An 8,637-nucleotide genomic window follows, 5' to 3' on the forward strand; every position below is an offset into this window, starting at 1 on the left:
TTCTCCGTGAGGGACTATGGTGATGTCCTATTTGTAATTAAATGTTCTCCAGATTAAATGGTCTCCAGTGCGTAAGGAACTTTAGAAAGATCACTGAGACCTCTAAGTGAAATCAATGGGAACATCTACAACTACTCCTTGGGTGTCTGCACACTAGCCATGCAAGAGAGTGACTGCAGAAGGCAGTTTATTCAGTAAACTACAATGAGACAATTTATCTTTCTGGTTACAATGGTCTCTACGAAATGCCACAGCTGATTCCTGTTAAAACAAACAAACAATTTTTTCACTACTTACTATAGAAGGTAAATTATCTTTGTTGTTTCCATTTTACCATTATAGTATTTAAAACAGAGGAAAGTTAGATGATCCTTTGATAGTTAGAAATCAAATAATTGACAAAAACAGAAGATTCATTTTAACTCCTAGACCTGTGTGTCAAAATCTGAACCTGATCTTTGTAATATGCATACTGTTTCTATAAAGTAATGATATGTCCCCGACAACAACTAATAGCTTTTGAAATTCTTGGAGAATATAATACCTAAGACTTTGGCCTTTGTTTCAATTCAGCCAGTCACTTCTGTTACCAGGGTGTATTCCAACTCAGAAATCTTCGTCTTAGCATCCTTCATTTTGACCATAGACTTCATTTCTTCCCAAAACTTATTTCTGCCAAATCTGCTCTTCAAATTCTCAGAGACTGTCATTGCCCTCATCCTTTCAAATTGCTCCTGTCTATTAGAACTATTCATCTTTTTCTAATTTGGACTTAGTTGTTTCCCCATTGAATAATTTTCTATGGAGTTCATTTAAAGTATTTGCATCATTATGCTTCCACAGAATATGTCGAGCAAATGCATATTTGGGTCAGTAGCATGTGTGTCTTTTTATTCAATTACCTAAACATGGATGAAAACACACGCACACACACACACAGGCATTCCTCTACTAAATGGCAGTATTACAAAATCAGTATTTCCTAACCCAGCTAGAGCCTCCGATCCGTGAATTCTTTCCATATGCACTTTCCACTTTTGTTCACCTAATCAATAACACTGTATTGGTGAGGAATAGTCTTTCACAATTTCTTATCCTCAAAATTAAGCTTATGTGAAGCCACATTGCCATATTTTCTCATCCTTTAATAAAGAATCTATGACCTGATGCCTTAAACGCCTTCGTCCTCAAACTCTGGTCGATTACTCATATCATCCAATTTAGATATCATCCAACATAGACACCTTGAAAAGTCTCTGTATTGTCTCTTTTTCTAATCTAATCAGTATGCTCATATGCATTCCATTCTAAGCAAATAATTTTCCCTTGATCTTATTTTAACCCCTGGCTGCTTCCAATATCTTTTAACTGGGTTTTAACAAAATTTTAATATTTAATAATAATCACTTGTATCCACCTTGACACCTCCAGATTCATTCATCAACACACTGGCATTTATTTTCCTCCCCAAGAAATCTCCCTTTCACTGAACTTAGCATCCTGTTAATTAAAAAATTATGTGGACACTACCTATAGCACATCTGCTGAACTATATTCAAACTATGTTCAAACATTCAAAGTTTCTTCAGTTCTCACATATTTACATTCATGATGATCCTGACCTTACATCTCTTTGATGAGCTCTTGAATAACCTTTTTTTTTTTTTTTTGCTAGTATTCAGTACTATTATGACAGCCCTTTGCAATCTATATTTGTTTCCATGTTATCCTGATAACTTCTTCTATAATGACATTTTCATTTACCATATCCTGTAAGTCCTAAATCTATTACTCAAACTCCTCCCCTACCTTTGGTCTTAATATCAAAATGCATGCAGTATGGCAAAGTAGAGTTCTTAGTTAGCATGTGCAAAAATGGATTCATCTTTTCCCAAAAATGAATGATTTTTTGGTACTTTTTGTCCAAGTTAGTGGTATCTTAGTCAAATAAATCAAACCAAAACCCTGGGAGTAATTCTTGAATTCCCTCTCACTTTTTTACCCATTAATCTAGTCATCAAGTCCAGAAAATTTGATCATGAAAGTAGCTTATGAATATATCCCTTCTCTACATATTGAACAGCTCATTATGCTACTTGATAATATCCAAAGAATCCCATAAACCAAAGATTCCCATAAATTAACTGGGAGCTTAGAGGTCATGCACAACTCAGATATTTTTGTTTTCCAGTACTATTAGTATTGATCAAACACAGTGATAAATAGATTTTCTCCATAATAACAAGAAGTTATCATGGTAGCTCAGAATAAAAAAAAAATCCATTCCATATCCATTTCCTTGCATGTAGACATGGAGTAGAATCCTATGGCAGTTTCCAATAACTTTCTAAATGATTTTGTTCTCTTCCTGTTAAATTGGCCATTTCCTCTGCTGCCTGCACATGCAGAACCAGAAGAAGAAGGGTCACAGCCCAGGAATGGTGGGGGAGTGACTAAGATGGAATCTGGTTCCCTGTAGTTTTGGTAGAACAGAGCTGACATTCCAACCTAGGACTGCATTTTCCCAGACCTATCTATGAGCAATAAATAATTTCATTCTTATTTTAGGATATCCTGTTATTAGCAGCTGAACCTAATTCTAATGAATACACCAGATTTCTGGCTATTTTTGAAAGACTGGACAATCTGGCAGTTCTCTGCCATGCTTCCCCATGGCAACAACTGACTAGAACAGAACAGGCTTCATTTAAAATTTTTTTCAGTATCTTCCTCTCTATACTGGATTTTTTTAATAGTTCATGTTATTTGCCTTGGAATGTCAATTCCAAAGGAAATCAACCCTTAATATTCATTGGAATGAGTGTTGCTGAAGCTACAATACTTTGGTCATCTAACACAAAGAGGCGACTCATTGGCAAAGACTCTGATGTTGGGAAAGATTGAAGGCAAAGGGTGGCAGAGGATGAGATGGTTAGATAGCATCACCGATTCGATGGTCATGAATTTGAGCAAACTTCGGGAGGTAGTGGAGGACAAAGCAGCCTGGGATGCTGCAGTCCATGGGGTCACAAAGAATCAGACACAACTTAAGGGACCAAACAACAACATCAAAACTAAGACAGGATAAAAATCAAATTTTCTTAAACTAACATTTAAAGTTCCTGATGACTTGGTGCCTAATTATTTTGATAACCCTTTTGTGTGTGTGTACTTCTTTCTCCTCCTAAACAAACTCCTTGTATTTCCCTATTGACACCAGTCTCTTTCTAACTTTACTACCTTGGTTTATGAATTAGCTGCTGCCTAGAAAGATCCAATAACTCTCCCTATTCCAAACAGCACACATACTCTGGGTGCTTCCTGTGATGGTCAACCTGAGATGTTCCTTCTTACAAGAGGTCTTTCCAGCCCTTTAGATTGGTTGCAGGTTCCTCTTCCCTCTTGCAATTTCCTATGTGTATCTATTACTACATTGTTTTAAAAATAAATTTCTGCTAAAGAATCTACTACTCAACAATATTTTAAATAAAGAGACTTAAAATATGTAGGGTGTTATTTTTGAACCAAGGGTTACCAGAAAGATTATGAATCAGTAAGTTTAAGACAGTGCCTAAGAATCTGAACTTGAAAGAGGCACATCTGGTGGTTTTCACCCACATTTTGACAGGAAATGTCTTTAAAACATGAGCTCCTTGAGAGTGTGGGCTGTCTTATTTATCATATTGCACCCGACACCTAGCAGGCTGCCTTTTACTCAATAAATGCTTGTTAACACAAGTGTCTTGTGTCTGCACTCAGGAAAAGCAGAGATTCTTGCAGGTCATGAGGCCAATTTAATAAAACGCAGATAAAGTAGATAAAGCTGTAAGTTGGACACGACTGAAGCAACTTAGAAGTATGTATTTACTTATAATTGGAACTGCTGCTGCTGCTACTGCTGTCACTTCAGTTGAGTCCAACTCTGTTGGACCCCATAGATGGCAGCCCACCAGGCTCCCCCGTCCCTGGGATTCTCCAGGCAAGAACACTGGAGTGGGTTGCCATCTCCTTCTCCAATGCATGAAAGTGAAAATGCATGAAAGTGAAGTCGCTCAGTCGCGTCTGACTCTTCGCAACCCCGTGGACTGCAGCCTATCAGGCTCCTCCGCCCATGGGATTTTCCAGGCAAGAGTACTGGAGTGGGTTGCCATTGCCTTCTCCGATAATTGGAACTAAACATCTCTTAATATCTGTGAATGTCAGTACGGCACCCTAATACATATTGGCCACACAATAATTCTATTGGCTGACCATACACACTATATTAAAAAATAACATGTATGTTTTGTTTTGGGATACCAAATGTAAAACTAGTAAGTTTTCAACTTAGTAATGAAACATGTTCTGAATTGACAAAAATTTTAATTAACTAATAAAAGGGAAATGGCTATTTTTACATTCCTAATTTCAGATACTTCACTCTAGACATTCTTTTCATTAATCTAATTTACTAAAATCACATAGAAAAATGTTCGTTTCAGTTTTTAACCCAAATGTTTGTGAATATTATAGAATATTTTAAAATTATATCTAAATAAGTACTTATAATACCTTTAAGGTACAGAAATACCTTTAATGAAATAAAACAATTAAATAGATTTTATTAAAAATATTTTCTGCTCAGGTGGAAGATGCTCAGTTTTTCTGTGCTTGATATGCAGCTAATTTTAAAAAATCTACCAGTCATATTTGTTCCCCGATGACCAACTTGAGTTAAGTGACAAACATCCACAGTTATTATATATAATGCCATTCAGAGAAAAAATCTAGATCAAGCTGCTATCTGGATCTTCACTGGCTATTTCCTGTTCCTCTTACAGCACTTGACTTTCATAGAGCCTCTTTGTAACTTTTCCTATAATTTTTATTCATCACTTTTTCTTCATGTCCTTGCCAGACTCCACTATATGCCCAAAACCACATATGCACTTGGGTTTTCATTTTCTTTCTTAATAGACCTTGAAATTTCCTTCTTAATGCCAACAATTAGTCAAACTGAGGGTTCCCATTAACTGTGCAGGTTTCCTGACTAATGTCTCAGGGTGATAAATTTTAACCCTGGGCACATTTTTAGAGTGCCATAATAAGTATCTTCAATTTGGCACTGTGTCTCCTTAAACAATATTCTTTTTCATTTTATGGGCTGGTTTTCAAGATGAGATGAAGGATAGACATATTGAACCTGTTTACCTGTCCACACAAATTTATAGAGTTTAATTTTAGCATTGACTTAAAAGAAGAATTGTAATTAATTATAAAATTACTCAGTGCAATATGTAGACTCATATTTGGAAAAAATCTTCTAAGGCTCAGGTTAATTACAAATAATAGATAATGAGCAAAAATGATATATTCTTCAAGAAAATTCATTACTCAAAACTATAATCCAAAACAAAATTATCCTAAATATAAGTGAAGCACAGCTCAAACATACATTTTACTACCTACGTTAAATCCAAAGAACAAATAACCTTTGTCCATGAGTTGCACTTTTGTTAATGCAGAAAAACTCTAATGGTAAAAGTAGTTAAGATATAATACTAGGCTGCTGAAATAGTGTGATTCATAATCATCTATAGTCGCATAGAATCAAACAGCCCAGTTTACAAAATGTCTTTTTGCATCTAAAAAACACAGGTTCATTTCTTTCTTCATAATCAGTAGGATAAGAGTCTCAAGAATTCCTTAATTCAAAAGGCCCAGATGATTAGGTTTTCCTGCCATTTTTGCTATGCCCCCATTACATACATATGGAAAATGAGAAATTATCTCTGCAGCAGGCCTCATGATACACAGCCAGAGTCAAAATGACATTTAATTTTATCTCAAATGGTGTTAACTACATTTCATCAAAGGAGTGGAAAAATGCAAGCTGTGTTTACAACATAGAGACAATAGAGGGCAAATATTTGGTTACTCTTGACTCCTTTTATCCCTACAGCACACTTTGGATTATTTCTTCACCTCTTGTGCAGAGCAGTCAGGAGCAACTAGTATGGTGTATTTCTCCCTTAAACTTGAATTCTTTTTCATTTTTCCCCAAACATTCATGGATCAGGTGGGAGCTCTCTTTCAGTAAAGCAATAAATTTTTGATGTTTCTAAACATGAATTAAATAATTTAACAAAAAAAAGTATATATGCGTATCATGCATCTGCCTGAATTTTTAAGAAAACTAAGAATCACAGAATTTACTTTTTTCTGTCCAAAAATTTCTATACAGTGATTATAAAAAATACACCACAAATTAATTTTAGTTGCTGCAGTGAATCCATCAAATGTTGTAAAACCCCTAATAAAAACAGATACAGCAGGATCCCTCGTAGAATCAATAGGAACTTAAAATTTCAGTATAGTGTTATTAAAGTTTATAATATAGGTATTTCTTTCCTAATCTTTAGAGGTATAAGTGTTTTTTTTTTTTTAACCCCAAAATTAGGCAGTGAATTTCAAAGTTACCAAGCTGGTTAATTACCAAGACAGTAAATGTCCTTAAAATTTCCTAAAAAAATGAATGAAATGAAGGCTTTTTTAACAATAAAACTTGTAACTTCTTAAAAAGATGAAAAGTAATTATTGCTTAATGAATGACTATTGCTTTTATAAGACAAAAAGATTATAAGAATTATAAAATATTATGAAGAAAAAATCAATGTCATATAACATTCTCTTTGGCTTAAAGCAATTTGGGACAAGATATGCTTGAGCTTAATAGAAACTAACAACCCTTTATAAATATTTTTAAAGAATGATTAAATTTCAAAACCACCTAGGAAACTCAAGTCTTATTAAATATTGATCCTTATTTCAGGACTGTGTGTTACCCATTTGGCAAATTTCACATGAGCAAAACATTTAAACTAATTCTAAAAGTAACAAGTGACTTTCATAAATCTATAACAAAGCTCTGCTTTACTTATTCAATAAACTAGGCAAATACATCATTTTCATTCTAGTTATTCTACTAGAGTTGTAAATTAGAAAATAAAAAAGTTATAGTATTTCCCTGTTTTTCAGTCTAGACTGATTTTCAGTGTTATGCTCTCCCATTCCATCCTTTCTGAATCAGTGACCCAGAGGTTATGGTCTATTATTATCTTCATTCTTAAACCATGAGTGTGTGTGTGGAGGGGGGAGGAGTGGTGGGTGTATGTGTATATGTGCACATGCACAAGGCAGGGATAATTTTTCCTGAAAGACTCCAGTAGGTTTTTCTAAAAAAAATTTTTTTTGTCATATTTCTTTTCTGAGATACAGCACTAAGACTTGTTTGCTTTTTAGGTAAATCTAATTTCATATAAATACATATCTAACTTCATAAATTAAATATATTATGATTAGTTAATCAGGAAGATAAATCCCTATACCCTCTTTGAAAGATAATCACTTTTATAATAGACTTAGGAATGGAAATATTTGTTTACTAGTATCATGCTTTGCTATTTTTATAACATTGATTTGGAAAGAGTTTGGGTCCTGACAAAATGATGAAAATAATACTTTTGTCTTGCCATTTTGCAACTATATTTAAAGTATAAAGCTGTGTGTTTTTATAAGTATTCATTCAATCAAGTAACATCATATTACTATTATATATCATTCTTCAATTAAGCAAGGAGGATAAAACCTACAGAACACATGAGCCTCACTCAGGAAGAACTTGCAATGTATGAAATCTAAAGAGTGAAGATTTTCAAATGTTCAATAATATCTGTTTATCACAGTGAACATAGGTATCAATTATTTCAATAGAAGGTGGGAGGTGACTTTTTCGTCAAGTGGAATTTGCCTACTGAATTAACAAAGGAGCTCAAATTAAAACAAATTGACCTTTTGTTTCATTAAGTATGGTCCTAACTGATAAGTTCAGATGGAAAATCAATCAGTATTTTAACACACCAAATTAGAGGAAATACACTTGCTTATAAACTTCAGTTAGAAAGTCACCCAATTACAAATTTAAGAAACTGCATACTAATCAGCATAGGCCATCAATCTATTATCAATTTTATTTGTTAGGCTTGGGTATTCCATATATGAAAATGACAAGTCACTAAAGACAAGTGGGATTGGGGTAACTTTTGAAGGGTACACTGTTTTAAAATAAATTCTACTGTGAACAATTAATCTTATTTCCATGAAACTGGGGCTAAATGGCTGCATCGTTCAGAGCCATAGTAACAGAGAAATGTTCCTTTGAGTGTTCTATATTTATTGAGACACAAGCTATTTTGAACCACTAGGTCATAAAGTAGTGATCTATCCTGTGTTTCAACAGATGGCAAAATTGAAGAAAGGCCAAGCTCTTCATGGTAAATGGCACACAATTAGACTCAGAGATGCCTGAAAGCCATAGGAAATAAATGCAATGGCTTCTCTTTTTCTTTTATTATTATTAGTTCTCTGAATTGCTACTTTCTTTCAGAAAGAATTGGCTCTAAGCCTATTATTTTAGATCACTACACTATGAGTTTGGCTTTCTATAAGACCTGAGCTTATTTTGTTCTGTTTTTCCCCTCCCAAATTAAGTTATGTCAAGTAATTATCTCTTCTGCCCTCCAAGTCTTAAATAAGTGTTTTGGAAAAACAAACAAGGGTGTTGTGACTGACAAGAAGGTAGTGGCTTCTGAAGTCAAT

The sequence above is a fragment of the Bos indicus x Bos taurus genome, chromosome 12, assembly GCF_003369695.1.
Source record: "Bos indicus x Bos taurus breed Angus x Brahman F1 hybrid chromosome 12, Bos_hybrid_MaternalHap_v2.0, whole genome shotgun sequence".
NCBI classification, from domain to species: domain Eukaryota; kingdom Metazoa; phylum Chordata; class Mammalia; order Artiodactyla; family Bovidae; genus Bos; species Bos indicus x Bos taurus.